We start from the raw sequence: 18749 nt of genomic DNA on the forward strand, positions 1-18749 counted from the left end.
TTTTTATGGTCCAACTCTCACAACCATACATGACTACTGGGAAAACCACAGCTTTAACTATACAGACCTTTGTTGGCAAAGTGATGTCTCTGCTTTTTAGCATGCTGTCCAGGTTTGTCACAGCCTTCCTTCCAAGGAGCAAGCGTCTTTTAATTTCATGGCTGCAGTTACTGTCTGCAGTGATTTTAGAACCCAAGAAAATAAAATCTGTCACTACTTCTACACGTCCCCCTTCTTTTTGCCATGAAGTGATGGGACTGAATGCTATTATCTTAATTTTTTGAGTGTTAATTTTTTAAATTAAATTCACCTGTTTTTAATTGAAGGGTGATTGCTTTACAGTATCGTGTTGGTTTCTGCCAAACTCAAGATGAATCAGCCATAGGTATACCTTTGTCTCCTCCTTCTTGAACATCCTTCCCACTTCCCTTCCCATCCCACCCCTCTAGGTTGTTCCAGAGCCACGGTTTGAATTCTCTGAGTCATACATCAAATCCCCACTGGCTATCTATTTTACATATGGTAATGTATGTTTCTGTGTTATTGTCTCCATACATCCCATCGTCTCCTTCCTCCCCACTCACCATGTCCACCAGTCTGTTCTCTCTGTCTGTATCTCCATTGTTGCCCTGCAAATAGCTTCATCAGTACTGTCTTTCAGATTCTATATGTATGTGTTAGTATACAATATTTGTTTTTCTCTTTCTGATTTACTTCACTCTGTGTAATAGGCTCTGCTGCTGCTGCTAAGTTGCTTCAGTCATGTCCGACTCTGTGCAACCCCATAGATGGCAGCCCACCAGGCTCCCCCGTCCCTGGGATTCTCCAGGCAAGAACACTGGAGTGGGTTGCCATTTCCTTCTCCAATGCATGAAAGTGAAAAGTGAAAAGTGAAAGTGAAGTTGCTCAGTCGTGTCTGACTCTTTGCGACCCTACGGACTACAGTCTACCTGGCTCCTCCGTCCATGGGATTTTCTAGGCAAGAGTACTGGAGTGGAGTGCCATTGCCTTCTCTGATAATAGGCTCTAGATTCACCCATCTCATTAGGACTGACTCAACCTAGATGTCCATCGACGGTTGAATGGATAAAGAAGCTGTGGTACATATATACAATGAAATATTACTCAGCCATAAAAAGGAATGTTGAGTTTTAAGCAAGCTTTCTCATTCTCCTCTTTCACTCTCATCAAGAGGCTCTTTGCTTTCTGCCATTAGAGTGATATCGTCTGCATATCTGAGGTTGTTGGTATTTCTCCCAGTATTCTTGATTGCAGCTTGTGATTCATCAAGCCCAGCATTTCACATGAGGTGCTCTGCATATAAATTAAATAAACAGGGTGAGAATGTACAGCCTTGATGTACTCCTTTCCCAATTTTGAACCAGTCTAAAACCAGAGCCACTTGATCTTATGGATCAAGAAACAACAGTTAGAACCAGTTTTAAATCCAGTTTTAACTGTGGTTTTTTGACCCACAACAGGATTTTCAGGAGACAGTATGATGATCTGGTACACCCGTGGTGGATTCATGTCAATGTATGGCAAAACCAATACAGTATTATAAAGTAAAATTAAAAAAAAAAAAGAGTTTTCCAGTTTTTTTTTGTGATCCACACAGTCAAAGGCTTTAGCATAGTCAATGAAGCAAAATAGATGTTTTTCTAGAATTCCCTTTCTTTCTCTATGATCCAATGAATGTTGGCAATTTGATCTCTGGTTCCTCTTACTTTTCTAAACCCAGCTGTTATCTGGAAATTCTTGGTTCATGTACTGCTGAAGCCTAGGTTGAAGGATTTTGAGTATAACCTTTTGAACATAGCATACGAAATGAATGCCATTGTTCGTACTTTGAACATTCATTGGCACTGTCCTTCTTTGGGATTGGAATGAAAACTGACCTTTTCCAGTCCTGTGGCCACTGCTGAGTTTTCCAAATTTGCTGGCATGTTGAGTGTAGCCCTTCAACAGCATCATCTTTTAGGATTTGAAATAGTTCAGCTGAAATTCCATCACCTCCACTAGCTTTGTTTGTAGAAATGCTTCCTAAGGCCCACTTGACTTCACACTCCAGGATGTCTGGCTTAGATGAGTGACCACAACATCATGATTATCATGGTCATTAAGACCTTTTTTTGTATATTTCTTCTGTGTATTCTTACCAGCTTTTCCTAATCTCTTCTGCTTCTGTTAGGTCCATTCCATTTCTGTCCTTTTCTTGCCCATCTTTGCATGAAATGTTCCCTTGATACCTCCAATTTTGTTGAAGAGATCTCTAGTCTTTCCTATTCTATTGTTTTCCTCTATTCCTTTGCATTGTTCATTTAAGAAGCCTTTTTTTTTTAATCTTTCCTTGCTGTTCTCTGGAACTGTGCATTCAGTTGGGTATATCGTTCCCTTTCTCCCTTGCTTTTTGCTTCTCTTCTTTTTCAGCCATTTGTAAAGCTTCTGCAGATACCACTCTGCCTTCTTGCATTTCTTTTTCTTTGAGATGGTTTTGGTCACTGCTTCCTGTGCAGTGTTATGTTCTTCAGGCACTCTGTCTACCAGATCTAATCCCTTGAATCAAATAGATTCCCTCCACTCTATAATCATAAGGGATTTGACTTAGATCATACCTGGGTGGTTTTCCCTACTTTCTTCAATTTAAGCCTAAATTTTGCAAGAAGAAGCTCATGATCTGAGCCACAGTCAGCTCCTGGTCTTGTTTTTGCTGACCATGTAGAGCTTCTCCATCTTCGGCTGCAAAGAATATAATCAGTCTGATTTGGGTGTTGACCATCTGGTGATGTCCGTGCATAGAGCTGTCTCTTGTGTTGTAGGAAGACTGCTCTGACCAGTGTGTTTTCTTGACAAAACTCTATTAGCCTTTGACCTGCTTCATTTTGTCCTCCAAGGCCAAACTTGCCTGTTAGTATCTCTTGACTTCCTACTTTTGCATTCCAGTCCCCTATGATGAAAAGGATATCTTCTTTTTTTTTGGTGTTATTTCTAGAAGGTCTTGTAAATCTTCATAGAACCAGCCAAGTTCAGCTTTTTAGGTATCAGTTTGGGGCATAGACTCAGATTATTGTGATGTTGAATGGCTTGCCTTGGAAATGAACCAGATCATTCTGTTGTTTTGAGATTGGATCCAAGAACTTGCTTTCAGACTCTCTTGTCCACTGTGAGGGCTACTCCATTTCTTCTAAGGGATTCTTGCCCACAACAGTACATATAATGGTCATCTGAATTAAATTCGCTCATTTCTGTCCATTTTAGTTCACTGATTCCTAAGGCATTGATGTTCATCTCCTGGTTTACCACATCCAACTTACATTGATTCATGGGCCTAACATTTCAGGTTCCTATGCAATACTGTTATTTACAGCATCAAATTTTACTTTCACCACCAGACACATCCTCAACTGAGTGTCATTACTCCTTTGGCCCAGCTGCTTCATTCTTTCTGGTGCTACTAGTAATTGCCCTCTGCTCTTCCCCGGTAGCATATTGGACACCTTCTGGCCTGGGGGGTGGGGCTCATCTTCTGGTGTCATATCTTTTCGCCTTTTCATACTGTTCAGCAGCAAGAATACGGGAATGGTTTGCCATTCCCTCCTCCAGTGGACCACATTTTGTTAGAACTCTCCACTATGACCCGTCTGTCTTGGGTGGCCCTGAACAGCACAGCTCATAGCTCCAGGCTGTGAACCACTATTCTACTTATTGTTTCTATGAGTTTGACGACTCTGGATACCTCATATAAGTGGGTTTCTGCAGTAGTTGTCTTCTTGTGACTTACATTTCTCTTAGTATAATATCCTCAAGGTTCATCTGTGTTGTAGTATATAGCAGGATTTCTTTCCTTTTAAAGACTGACTAACATTCCATTGTATTGAAATCTACATATGACATTTTCTTTATTCATTCATCAGTTGATGAACGTTTAGGTTGCTTCTAATTCTTGACTATTGTAAATATTGTAAAGGGACTTTCAAAATTATGCATTGTTTCTATATACTAGGCTGGGAAATTCACTTAATAACCCTTCTATTGATGGATTTATAGGTGACTTCAGTTTTGCCCTACCATAAGGAAAGTTATGACCAACCTAGATAGCATATTGAAAAGCAGAGATATTACTTTGCCAACAAAGGTCCATCTAGTCAAGACTATGGTTTTTCCAGTAGTTATGTATGGATGTGAGAGTTGGACTGTGAAGAGAGCTGAGCACCGAAGAATTGATGCTTTTGATCTGTGGTGTTGGAGAAGACTCTTGAGAGTCCCCTGGACTGCAAGGAGATCCAACCAGTCCATTCTAAAGGAGATCAGTCCTGGGTGTTCTTTGGAAGGAATGATGCTAAAGCTGAAACTCCAGTACTTTGGCCACCTCATGCGAAGAGTTGACTCATTGGAAAAGACTCTGATGCTGGTAGGGATTGGGGGCAGGAGGAGAAGGGGACGACAGAGGATGAGATGGCTGGATGGCATCACTGACTTGATGGACATGGGTTTGGGTGAACTCCGGGAGTTGGTGATGGACAGGGAGGCCTGGCGTGCTGCGATTCATGGGGTCGCAAAGAGTCAGACACGACTGAGCGACTGAACTGAACTGAACTGAAACCTCTTTCTCATAAATCATTAGTTACATCTCTGATTATTTCCTTAAGCTCCTGGAATAGAGTTATGGATCAAGCTGGGTGTACATTTTAAGGTTTTTGGCACAAGTTATCCAATTATCTTTCATAAGTGTTTGAACAGTGGAGGAGGGATCCCATTTTTTCACACATTGCCAATGTTGAGTATAGTCATTAAAAAGCAAAACAACATGTTTGGGAACGCATGTAAGAATTAAAGATTTTAAAATTAAAAAAATAAAAAAATAAAAAATTAAATACATTAAAAAAAATTGACCTTTGGTCACACACAAAAAAAAGCAAAACAACAGAATACCTTTACCAATTTGATAATTGAAAATGGTATCCTATTGTGGTTTTAATATGCATATTTTTGATTACCAGCAGAGAGGTTGAACTTTTTTTTTCATGTGTTTATAAGCTATTAGTGTATGTGTGTGTGTGTCTGTTCACATCTTTTGTTCATTTTTCTATTATGGTACTGTGTATCTTTTCTTATGTATTTTAAGATCTCTTTATAGAGTCATGGTATTGTCTTTATCATATGTTGCAGGTATTCTACCCAATTTTATATCATTTCTTTTCAATTTTATAGTGATTTTAACGCCTGATATTTAATATAGCCAAATAATGAATCTTTTCCTTTATGATTTCTTTCCTCTGTACATTATTGATAAGACTGGTGAAATATTAGGTGAAGCAAGTGTACTTTCCCCTGCTTCCTGCTCCAGTTCAGAAAGACAAATGAAGTTCTAACCATATTAGGTTAGCGCAGGGCATCATACATTTCATATTCAATTATTCATTCACTCATTCAAAAATATTTATTGAGTGCCTACCATGTTCTAGCCACTGTATTAGACACTAGATTGCACAATATACAACTGGGTTACATGAATAGATGCCCATGCATTATGGATTCTCAATCTCAACTCACTGCCAGTTTTAGGTCGTTTCTGAATTTGGCTTTCATATGTATGGATATACTGTCCTTGAGTAACATGCTCACTGGGGATCCTTCTTTGTCTGCCTACACCTCGACCCAGAAGGCAAGCATTTCATCCAGGCTGCAACTGGAAGGGGGTCAAGGTCCTGCTACAGTGGAAGGTGTGTACGCAAGACGAGTATTGTTCCTTCTGGTTCTCAGAGGGAGTATCCTCCACTGGGATACCCAGTGGAACAGACAACATCCTGTCCTCACTTTTTGGCCCACATTTCTGGCACAGTCATTTTGCCTTTCTCAGCTACAGAGCAAGTCAAAGCTTGGGATGGACTCTCACATCCTTAGGCTTCTTTCTTAACGTCATTGCTATGGAGAGAGCCGAGGTGAGGGGGCTGAAAACACTGATGATTCCCCAGCATGTAAAAGGCCCCCTACACAGCAACCAGCCCCAGATACGACAAGGTGAGGACCTGTCCTGGGGTAGGGTGACCACTCCTGAATGAGGTGCCCCAAAACCCTTCATGTGATATATCACCGTCCTCTCAGGCTGCAGGGCTTCCGATGATAACACTAACTGATAATCATTAGAGTCCCACGTGGGAATATTATGCCTTCATTGGATTTGGTTTCAGCCCTCACTCAGAGCCAGGAAATGAATTTTTAAAAATCACACTGTTGTGTTACAGTTGGTCAGCTGCCCATTCCTGAAGTGCTCTCCTTTGGGACTTTTTACTTCCCCCTACCCCGAAAGTCCTTGTAATTTAAAACAAACAATGGGTGGTTATTTATTAATAGTGACTCTATGGAGAAGAAAATTGAGGCAGCCATGCATATGGCTGGAAGGTGTCAGGGTGATTTTCAGGATATTTTGGTTTTATCTCCAGCTTGATGCCAGCTGGATTATGAGACAATATAAAATCAGAGCTTTCTATTCAGGAAACGCATTCATCTGATCACCCTGGACACACTTGTAATTCTATCAGGTGACATTAGAGGGGTTATGCAAACTCAGAATGATCTAGAACTGTGCTTGCTAAGAGAACTTCCTGTGTTCTGATGGAAACATTTTATCTCTGCTCTGTCCTGGACAGTAGTCATGAGCCACCTGTGTCTACTGAGCGCTTGAAATGTGGCTAGTTTGAGGATCTGAATTTTAATTTTGTATAATTTTTGTTAAATTTAAATAGCCACATATGGCTGGTGGATAGTATATTGGACAGCACAGATTTATAAATACTACATTCATGGTTTTCAAACTGTTTGATTGTAATTCACTATAAGAAGCACCTTTTATATTGTACTGCAGCACAAACACATGTGTGAACACACACACGGCCCTTGCCGGTGCCCCCCTGCCCCTGCTCCCATCGCCAAAATTTCACCAGATGAAATTTGGCCGTACTACAGGCAGTGCACAGTGGTATTTTCAGTTTTATTCTGTTCTATCTCATTTTAAAGGTGCTGGTATGACTTCGTCAGTTGACTTTGTGACTCACGAGAGAATTGTGAGTCTCCGTGCAAAGAACATTGCCTTACATTATCCACCCCCTACCTCTAGCCATTTCCTCTGTCTCAACTCCTGTCTCTGCATCTGGCCCCCTTGCAGGGTCTTTGTGTGTTTGCTGTTCCCTCTGCCTGGTGTGATTTTCTCTGTTTCATCTCATGATTGCATGCCTTACATCCTCAGATTTCTGCTCAGATGCTCACTAGAGATTTCCTCTTATAACCACCCTACTCTGGGAAACTCCCCATCCCTCTTATCCTGACCTGCTTTTCTCTGTCACAGTGCTCATCACCTGCCATGTACATCATTTGTTTATTGTCTTCCTTCCCAGCTAGAATATCAGCTCCACAAAAGCAGGGATTGTTTTGTTTGCTGGTGTATCCCAGCATCCCAAAGAGGCTTTCAAAAAAGCTGTTAGTGGAACAGATGAACAGACATGGCCCTGTGATCTTACTCAGACTTTCCTTATGGCTTGATATGATCAGAGGTGTGTGGAATCATTCATTCATTCCTTTGGCAATATTGAGTTCACACCAGTGGGCTGGCTTGTGTTATGGGTGCTGGGAATAGATATGCTGGAGAAGAAGCGAGACAAGTCTCTGTCCTCTTGGAAATTTTGTTTGGCTCTTGGGCCTTTGCTGTGTAAGCGTCCAGGAATGTTATGCTGGAGGTTGTCTGGATATGCACTGGGCAATCAGAGGAGTCAAGTAAAGACTTTGTATCTTTCAAAGTACAAGCAGCCCTAGGGCTTCTGAGAGATGGGGATGGCAGTACATGGAGGTCTAGGAAACTAACCACAAATAGAATTTTACGTGGAAACACCGGGGGCCTGGTGAAGTGCCCTGTTTTAGCTTATGTTCTAGACTCTGAAAATCTGAGACTAGAATTTATGTCTCTTATCTTCTGTGCAAGAAGCTCTCCCTGCATCTCTTTATGGTTTTCTCGTATGTTTTCCTCTCAACATAGGATTAAAAATGGCCAGACTAAAAAAACTATTATTGCTTCAGTGCTGCGTGGCAAGCTTTATGAGAACTGAGTAATGGGCTTGGTGGATAGCTATCTAATTATAATCATACCTTGAAATTTTTATTAGCTAGTCTTTATCCTTGATGGTCTCTGCTTACACTACAGATATGCTGGTGGTTCTTGAATTCATTTTGAAGGCACAAAGTGTTTCTATTCTCAGCCTGTTTTCCCTCATCTTTTCCTTATAGTCAGCTTTATTATTCCTTAGTCTTTTCCACTGTTCTTTATAAGAGAGTCATCAGGATGGTGCCATTTTTTCCTCCTCTATTGAGTATACACATTAAATATAATTTGTTGCAAGGCTTTCTTTTTTTTTTCAAGAGAATCTATTATAATATTAAGCCTTCATGTAATAAACAGTAGACCTGGGCCAATAAGACAAAAACATCTGAGCAATCTCTTTACTGGGTATATATGAGATTTTAGCTACATAAATTTTACAGTACATCATCTGACACTATTTGTGAAAAGATCCCCCAGTGATTAAGTCATCATTTTGTGATCTGTGCACAGGAAGAGCATCCACAAAGCTATTTACTCCCCATTCCTCTAGCTCCAGTGTTAAGAATCCTGGTTTCATAATCTCAGAAATCTTTTTTATTAATTTTAGTTGGGCTGTTCTAAAGAAGTCGTGAATTTTCACAAAATAGTTTTATATAAGAAGTACCTTTCCAGGGAGGGATGGAGTGAGTTGGGTTGGAACTACCTAGTAGGAAAAACCAGAAAATGGACCCTGAAGTAAAAGAGAAGTGATGTCTTGATGGTCGTGGTTAATAAATATTTACAGCAAAGTCTTGAGCTGCAGCTCTGCAGCTTTGTTAGCATAAATGTTCCATAACCACAGAATATTTGATGAGCTCGTGGGGCAGGCGGCTGGTGCAGTGAACGCAGAGGAAACCAGGCTCCCTCTTGTTAGGGAGGTGCTTGTCTGCAAGCATGATGCTGTTCACTGAGTTAATGCAGTGATCCCAGCTGGGGTTTTGACTCTTGACTGATGGAGCTCATGGGAGGACCACAAGGGCCTCTCTGGCCCTGAGGAATGACTGTTGTCTGGAGCCTCAAATGAAGCCAAAACTGATGGCTTATATTTGAAATAATGGAGAGCTAATGGAGCCGGACCCTGTCCCCTGCCAAGGCCCTTTGGAGGTGCCTGGAAGCGCTTGGGAGGTGCATTCACTCCCCGCACTGGCTCTATGAGCCCAAAGTCCCTCTTGTCACTCAGGAGACTGTATGAATGTATGGAAGTGTTGACCCACTGGCTGACTAGGAGGGAGGGAAGACACGGGGAGTGTGGGGAGCTTGAGCAGGGGGCTGCTGCAGTGAATCATGGGGTCTGAGCACAAAGTCCATGATGTCTTCCTCTATAGGCTTTGAGATTTCTGGAATCATGAGATTTCTCACTACTCGCAATGTGGACTATGGACCAGTTCAGTTCAGTTCAGTTCAGTCGCTCAGTTGTGTCCGATTCTTTGCGACCCCATGAATCACAGCACGCCAGGCCTCCCTGTCCATCACCAACTCCTGGAGTTCACTCAGACTCACGTCCATCGAGTCAGTGATGCCATCCAGCCATCTCATCCTCGGTCGTCCCCTTCTCCTCCTGCCCCCAATCCCTCCCAGCATCAGAGTCTTTTCCAATGAGTCAACTCTTCGCATGAGGTGGCCAAAGTACTGGAGCTTCAGCTTTAGCATCATTCCTTCCAAAGAAATCCCAGGGCTGATCTCCTTCAGAATGGACTGGTTGGATCTCCTTGCAGTCCAAGGGACTCTCAAGAGTCTTCTCCAACACCACAGATCAAAAGCATCAATTCTTCGGTGCTCAGCTTTCTTCACAGTCCAACTCTCACATCCATACATGACCGCAGGAAAAACCACAGCCTTGACTAGACGGACCTTAGTCGGCAAAGTAATGTCTCTGCTTTTGAATATACTATCTAGGTTGGTCGTAACTTTTCTTCCAAGGAGTAAGCGTCTTTTAATTTCATGGCTGCAGTCACCATCTGCAGTGATTTTGGAGCCCAAAAAAGTAGAGTCTGACACTGTTTCCCATCTATTTCCCATGAAGTGATGGACCAGTAGCAAGTAGCAATATGATCACCATATTTCACTTGCTTGAAATGTAGAATCCTAGGCCCTATCTAGACTTCCAGATTCTGCAATTTAACAAGATCTCCAGGTGATTTGTATGCACGTTAAACTTTGAGAAGTACTGACTGAACACTTTCATTATAGCACCTTTATAGGTTTGTGATCAAGCAGTCGATGTTAGTGACTTATAAAGCAGATGAAGGACTTTTTCAAATACATGCTGGTTTGCAGCCCATCCCCAATGTGATGGAGGAAGGAAGGGCTGAATAACAAACAATAATAGCAATAACAGCAATAACATGAATTTGGCTTGGACTGGAGGTGGTGGGGATTTGGTTTCAGCAACATATCGTTGCTCACTTGAACTCAGAGCAGAACTCTTTAGACTTGAGCACGCACTCCAATCAGTGGAGGGCTTGTGAAAACATCCATTGCTGGATCCACCTTAAGTTTCTGCTTTGGTAGATTTGAGGTGGACTTTGAGAATTTGTGTTTCTAACAAATTTCCAGGTGACGCTGCTGCCTCTGGTCTGGGGTCTGCAATATGAGAATCACACTCCTCAGGTATAGTCTGATCATGGCAACTGCATGGTGCTTGTCTGTGTGATCCCTCTTCCAGGAAGTCTATGTTTTGGAGCTGTGCTTGGCTTCCTCTCCTGCCAGTCCTCTCAACATGCCTCTTTATGACTGCTTCTCAGAGTGTCATCATGATGTACCTGTACCTGCAGACTCCCAGAACCTTCTGAATCAGAATCCCTGGAGGAACACAGGATGGCTTATTAGCATCTCAGGCTGACTGATAGGCACATGTACAATAGGCAACAGTGGCCCTGTGTGTTCCTTCCCCACGCATTGCAGTATTAGTTTCTAGAGTGTGTTTCGCCCCTTTCTTGGCCCTTTTGTCACTTTGCTTGGACCACCGTTGCACGAGGAATGCCTCTGACACCCGCTTGCCTGCTGGGATTGTCTCCTGCTTCCAGGTCTTCCTCAGGAGCTACATCCTCCTTGAGAGTTATGACCCTTCTAGTTGGATGTGATCCCTACATTATGTGACGTGTAACTTTAAAGCTGACGTTAAAATTAGCTTTTAAAAATCAGATGCCAATCTTCATATTTTGGTCAATTGTAAGATGCCCTTTTCACCCCTCCCCATATCCCCCTTCTTTTTTAACTTGAACTTTTAACATATGGCACGTGTGGCTTATTGTGAGGTGTAAGTCAGTGGACGTTACCATGAAAAACAAGGAAAAGAATACGAAAAGCTTATGACTTTTCAAAATTGAGTGTCAAAAACCCAATGGTACATTACACAAAATAGCACTGACTGTTAAGTATATGATTATAGTTCCTACCAATTGTAGGCTCCTGGACAGCTGAAACTGGATTGTATTCATTGATTTGGTTACCCACATACCCGACTTTTAGTAAGAGCTCAGTGAATATGTACGGATGTGAGAGTTGCACCATAAAGAAGGCTGAGCACTGAAGAATAGATGCTTTCAAATTGTGTGCTGAAGAAGACTCTTGAGAGCCCCTTGGACTGCAAGGAGATCAAACCAGTCAATCCTAAAGGAAGTCAACCCTAAATATTCATTGGATGGTCTGATGCTGAAACTGAAGTTCCAATGCTTTGATCACCTGATGTGAAGAGCTAACTCATTAAAGATGACTCCAATGCTGGGAAAGATTGAAGGCAAAAGTACAAGGGGGCAACAGAGGATGAGATGGTTGGGTGGTATCATCGACACAATGGCCATGAGTTTGGATGAACTCTGGGAGATAGTGAAGGACAGGGAAGCCTGATGTGCAGCAGTCCATGGGGTCTCAAAGAGTCAGATATGATTCAGTGACTGAACAACAGCAGTGAATGTTAGTGAATGAAGTGTGATTCATTTATCTGTGGGTGAAGTTGACAACTTCCTTTTATGGTTTGGCCTTTTATTTTGTGTAGAAATATGTCCTCTGCTCTGGATGCTGATGAGAAGGTCAAATGAGATTCAACAGGGATAATGATGATCTTTTATTTTTTAATATAAATTTATTTTAATTGGAGGCTAATTACTTTACAATATTGTATTGGTTTTGCAATACAGCAACATGAATCTGCCACGGGTGTACATGTGTTCCCCATCCTGAACCCCCCTCCCACCTCCCTCCCCATACCATCCCTCTGGGTCATCCCAGTGCACCAGCCCCAAGCATCCTGTATCATGCATTGAACCTGGACTGGCAATTCGTTTCACATATGATCTTATACATGTTTGAATGCCATTCTCCCAAATCATCCCACCGTCGCCCTCTCCCACAGAGTCCAAAAAACTGTTCTATATATCTGTGTCTTTTTTGCTGTCTTGCATACAGGGTTATCGTTACCATCTTTCTAAATTCCATATATATGCGTTAGTATACTATATTGGTGTTTTTCTTTCTGGCTTACTTCACTCTGTATAATAGGCTCCAGTTTCATCCACCTCATTAGAACTGATTCAAATGTATTCTTTTTAATGGCTGAGTAATACTCCATTGTGTATATATACCACAGCTTTCTTATCCATTCATCTGCTGATGGACATCTAGGTTGCTTCCATGTCCTGGCTATTGTAAACAGTGCTATGATGAACATTGGGGTACACGTGTCTCTTTCAATTCTGGTTTCCTCAGTGTGGCCAGCAGTGGGATTGCTGGGTCATATGGCAGTTCTATTTCCATTTTTTTACGGAATCTCCACACTGTTGTCCATAGTGGCTGTACTAGTTTCCATTCCTACCAACAGTGTAAGAGGGTTCCTTTTTCTCCATACCCTCTCCAGCATTTAAATGATGATCTTCATTCAGGCTTTAAATACACAGTCCCTCCCTCCCCTGAACTACCCAGAGCCAGCCTACTTCTGTAGAGCCCTGTGTATTTGTGGGGCTTGGGTGGGAAGTAGATGCCCCACTGGGCACTGTAAGTGCTGCCCTTCTGGACCCTATGTACGCAGGGCATGGGGAAAGCCAGAACTCCTCCAGGCTAGAGATGGGCTTCCAGTCTCTGTATCCCCAGTTCTTAGAATAGAAAGCAGGCAGGGGATCAGAGCTTGTTGAATGAATGAAAGAATTCATGAAATCTTCACTTTGAGTCTCTGTGCAGGCATCAACTGTTGACCTCATTTGCTTTATTTGTGGAGTAGGGATGTTACTCTGTGATTCAGTTCTATCTCAAGGAACTTTTGGGAGTCCAGGAAGAATTAATTGACCTGAGGGCACTTTTAAAGAGTTACATATGTGCTATTACCTAGAAAAGAAGAGAACCTTCACCTTCTCTGCTTCCTATGAACAGCTCTTCTTTTTGGTCCTCATGGTCTGTTTTAAAAATTTGTCAGCTAGGGGACTCTTGGTTTTCTTGGTTGGCTCATCCTCTGATGTGCGCATGCATGCTTAGGTGTGTCTGACTCTTTGAGACCCTATTTACTGTTGCCGACCAGGCTCCTCTGTCCATGGGATTCTCTGGGCAAGAATACTGGGGTGGGTTGCCATTTCCTCCTCCAGGGGATCTTCCTGATCCAGGGGTTGAACCCACCTCTCCTACATGGCAGGTGGATTCTTTACCACTGAGCCACCATGGAAACCTCATTCTCTGATCAGTTCAGTTCAGTTCAGTCACTCAGTCGTGTCCGACTCTTTGCGACCCCATGAATCGCAGCACGCCAGGCCTCCCTGTCCATCACCAACTCCTGGAGTTCACTCAGACTCACGTCCATCAAGTCAGTGATGCCACCCAGCCATCTCATCCTCAGTCGTCCCCTTCTCCTCCTGCCCCCAATCCCTCCCAGCATCAAAGTCTTTTCCAATGAGTCAACTCTTCACATGAGGTGGCCAAAGTACTGGAGCTTCAGCTTTAGCATCATTCCTTCCAAAGAAATCCCAGGGCTGGTCTCCTTCAGAATGGACTGGTTGGATCTCCTTGCAGTCCAAAGGACTCTCAAGAGTCTTCTCCAACACCATAGTTCAAAAGGATCAATTCTTCAGCGCTCAGCCTTCTTCACAGTCCAACTCTCACATCCATACATGACCACAGGAAAACCCATAGCCTTGACTAGATGGACCTTAGTCGGCAAAGTAATATCTCTGCTTTTGAATATGCTATCTACGTTGGTCATAACTTTTCTTCCAAGGAGTAAGCGTCTTTTAGTTTCATGGCTGCAGTCACCATCTGCAGTGATTTTGGAGCCCCAAAAAACAAAGTATGACACTAAACGGCAGGCATTGCAAGTGTTTCTGTGTCACCCTGTGTATCAAGGAATCTTCTTCTAGTCCTTGTTTCTCTGACAGATACGTTTTGTACTTTGTACTATAGATATCACTGAAGAAACTCTGGGCTTAGAAGAGTGATTTGTTGTGGTCTTTCCTTTTGGAACATAAGCTTCAAAACGAGATAGGTATGTAGGAGAGTCATGCAGGTTTATCAGTGAGAGTGATCAAGTTCAAGTGGTGACTCTGCCCCTCATTTGCAGGATGTGTGGTCTTGGACATGGTAGTTGTTTCTTTCTGATCTTTCTGTGAAATGAGGTACGTACTACCCATCTTATAGATATTGTGAAATTTAAAAAGAGAACATCCAGGGAAGGACCACATACATGCTGTGTAAAAAGTAGCTAATATTATGATAGGATTACACTTTTTTGTTAGTACTGGGGAGGGGGTTCAGCCCCAGGGAAGCTGTTTTCCTCCCACATTGATCAGACTTAATTTTGCTGTGTCAGGAGGCTGAGCATCAGATGGCCATGGGTGGGTTGATTCCTGCTCTACCATTTATTAGTTTTAAGATATGGGCCAAAGTACTTAAAATCGCTGAGCTTTCCTCATTCTCTCCAATGGGATTAATAACATTTATCTTCAAAGTTGTGAGGAATAGAGATGATGTATGTCAAGAGCCTTGAAAGCATCAGTCACCATAGGGTTGATGCTCTTTGTCACTGGTTCTTTTGATATGTGAGTTCTCAGATGGGACTTAGGTGGTAGAGGTATTCTGAATGGGGCTGAATGAGCAAGGGGCAGGTGTTATAACCTGGGGATGTATTAATAACTAAACTCCAGGGGCTTCCCAGGTGCCTCAGTGGTAAAGAATCTGCTGGCCAATGCAGGAGACGCAGGAGATGTGGGTTTGATCTCTGGGTTGGGAAGATCCCTTGGAGGAGGAAATGGCAACCCACTCCAGTACTCTTGCCTGGAGAATCCTATGGACAGAGGAGCCTGGCAGGCTATAGTCCATGGGGTCACAAAGAGTCAGACATGACAGAAGCGATTGAACTAAAACTGTAACTAAAATAATTCTTTTCTTCTTCCAAGCATGTCTGGGGATAAAATAATTTAGAATATGGTTAGAAGAAACAAAAATAAACAGATACTAGAAACATCTACTTATTTCCATTATGATCATGGAAAGGCTGGAATTCTGTTTTTCCCTGAATCAAAAGTGATCTGGGTGGAGAAACCCAGCCAACACCACCTGAACAAAATGATCATAGGTGATAGTGCTGATAATGAGGTATATGGACATGCACCCCTCTTTTGATGAACTGCGATGGGTAAAACAGCCCTTCTGGGAGACTTTTTTACTAAAAAATGCACAAGCTGACTCTAATCAGGAGAAAGCAGCAGACAAACCCAAATCAAAGGACATTGTACAAAATACAGTACCTGATCAGTTCTCTTTGCAGATGTCAAGGTCCTGAAAGGCAGAAACGGAGGAACCATCACAGGTCAGTGGAGGCTGAAGAGACTTGAGAACTAAATTCAATGTAAGGTCAAGGATTGAATCTTGCAGGAGAGAAAAAACATTAGTGGTAGAGCTGAAACATTCAAATAAGCTAATAGTACTTTGATCAATGTTATTTTCCAGGTTTGGGTAGTTGTATTACAGTTATGTAAGAGGTAACATAAAAGGGAGCTGGCTGAAGGGTATTGAGCTCTCTGTGCTATTTTGGTAATTTTCTGTAAGTCTAACATTTTTTTCAGAAGTTAAAAACATGATAGTGGGATCCCTGGCAGCTTTTGTGAAATGTGCCATTTTGTAGGAAGTGGAGGAGGCTTCATTTGTGGCGTATGAATTTGGGAGCGTCTCTTGCATCTCCTGCATTGGCAGGTGGATTCTTTACCACTGCACACCTTAACCAGGCTTTAAAAAAATTAAAAAAAGTTTTCCCCTCTCATATTTTTTTCAACTGAAGTATAGTTGATTTACAGTGCTGGTGTAAATCAGGTATACAGCCACAGGATTCAGTTTTATTTATACATATATTCTTTTTCAGATTCTTTTTCATTATAGGTTATTACAAGATAGTGAATATAGTTTCCTGTGTTATGTAGTAGGTCCTTATTATTTGTCTGTTTTTTTACAATAATAAAAGATGTTTATCAGTTTTCACAATCAATAGCCAGACCGAAAAAAAAAAAGGATAATTAACATTGCAAGCCATAATGGAAACATGATTATATTACTTAACAGTATAAAGTAATTACGTATAGTGTAATTATAGGGGGTCAAGCAGAGTGATATAGGAAGTGGAAGTGCATACATGAACATATTTTCATTCACCTAACCAATCTACGTCTTTTGGTTAGTACATTTAATCTATTTATATTTAAGGTGATTATAAACATGTATGATCATATTATCATTTTTTTAATTGTTTTGGGTTTATTTTCTGTAGGTCTTTTCCCTCTCTTGTGTTTTCTGTCTAGAGAAGTTCCTTTAGCATTTGTTGTAAAGCTGGTTTGGTGGTGGTGGTGCTGCTGCTGCTAAGTCACTTCCGACTCTGTGCGACCCCATAGACGGCAGCCCACCAGGCTCCCCCGTCCCTGGGATTCTCCAGGCAAGAACACTGGAGTGGGTTGCCATTTCCTTCTTCAATGCATGAAAGTGAAAAGTGAAAGTGAAGTCGCCCAGCTGTGTCCGACTCTTTGCAACCCTGTGGACTGAAGCCTACCAGGCTCCTCCGTCCATGGGATTTTCCAGGCAAGAGTACTGGAGTGGGGTGCCATCGCCTTTGCTTGGTGGTGCTGAACTCTCTTAAATTTGCTTGTCTGGAAAGCTTTTATTTCTCCATCAAATGTGAATGAGAGTTTTGCTGGGTGGAATATTTTTGGTTATATTAATAGGTTCTTCCGTTTCATCATTTTAAATATGTCATGCCATTCCCTTCTGGCTTGTAGAGTTTCTGTTGAGAACTCAGATGATAACCATATGGGAGTTCCCTTGTATGTTATTTGTTGTTTTTCCCTTGTTGTTTTTAATATTTTATCTTTGTCTTTATTTTTGTCAGTTTGATTACTTTGTGTCTCAGTGTGCTCCTCCTTGGGTTCATCATGCCTGGGACTCTCTGTGCTTCCTGGACTTGGTTGACTATTTTATTTCCCATGTTAGGGAAGTTTTCAGCTATTATCTCTTCAAATATTTTCTCGGGTCCCTTTTTTCTCTCTCTTCTCCTTCTGGGACCCCTGTAATGCGAATGTTGGTGGATTTAATGTTGTTTCGGAGGTCTCAGTCTGTCTTCATTTTTTTTTCATTCTTTTTTCTATATTATGTTCTATGGCAGTGATTTCCACCATTCTGTCTTCCGGGTCCCTTGTCCATTCTTCTGCCTCAGTTATTCTGCTAAAGATTCCTTCTAGTGTATTGTTTATCTTTGTTTGTTTGTTCTGTAGTTCGTCAAGGTATTTGGTAAACATTTCTTGCATTATCTCCATTCTGTTTCTGAGATCCTGGATCATCTTCACTATCATTATTCTGATTTCATTTTCTGGAAGGTTGTCCATCTCCACTTCATTTAGTTGCTTTTCTGGGGTTTTATCTTGTCCTTTCATCTGGGACAGAACTCTCTGCTTTTTCATCCTGATTAACTTTCTGTAATGTGATTTTTGTGCTAGCTGCTGTGGGATTGTGGTTCTCCTTGTATCTTCTATTGGCCTTCTAGTGGATGAGTCTAAGAGGTTTGTGTAAGCCTCCTGATGGGCTCCTCCCTCTTCTGGTCTTCCTTACCCTGCTCTGTTTTTCTCCTTTTCATTTATTTATTGCTCCATAACCTCTATTAGAATGTCAGTTCCATGGAATTAAGGACTTTGTTTTTTATTCACTGCTTTTGTCCCAATGTTTATGCCCAATACAGCAACATCGATAGCTGGGACCTCTCTGAGTTTGTAATATTGCTGATATTCATTAACAATCTCTAAGGAGAGGATATTTTTGCAGTATTATCCTTACCTCCTTTCTTTCTTATTTATTTATTTACTCATAGGGCCTATTTTTTGCAAAATATTTTTGGGAAATGCTGGAACAGACTCTTCTTTGTGCTAGGTCATGTTTGGGGGTGATATAGGTAGGGTGAATGTTATATAACCTGAGTATTTTTCCCTTGACTAATAAAGCTTCATAGTGTGTAGGAAAACTGTGTTTCCAAAAGGCCCGAGTTTATCCTGAGGGTGTGCTTTGATAACTCATTAAGTATGATCTGGCTAATTATTTCTTCTTTGATTTTGAAAAGTGGTTTTACCTTTGCGTGTTTTTGCACAGTTTCGTGTTTATAAGCAAAGTG

General features: G+C 41.7%; 1 protein-coding gene across 2 annotated transcripts in view; it reads left to right on the forward strand.

Moving 5' to 3' along the window:
- Positions 1-18749, forward strand: part of KIAA1549L (KIAA1549 like) — a 308499-nt gene that overhangs the window by 38958 nt on the left and 250792 nt on the right. The window lies entirely within an intron of this gene.

Source organism: Ovis aries, chromosome 15, assembly GCF_016772045.2.
Source record: "Ovis aries strain OAR_USU_Benz2616 breed Rambouillet chromosome 15, ARS-UI_Ramb_v3.0, whole genome shotgun sequence".
In the NCBI taxonomy this organism is placed as follows: domain Eukaryota; kingdom Metazoa; phylum Chordata; class Mammalia; order Artiodactyla; family Bovidae; genus Ovis; species Ovis aries.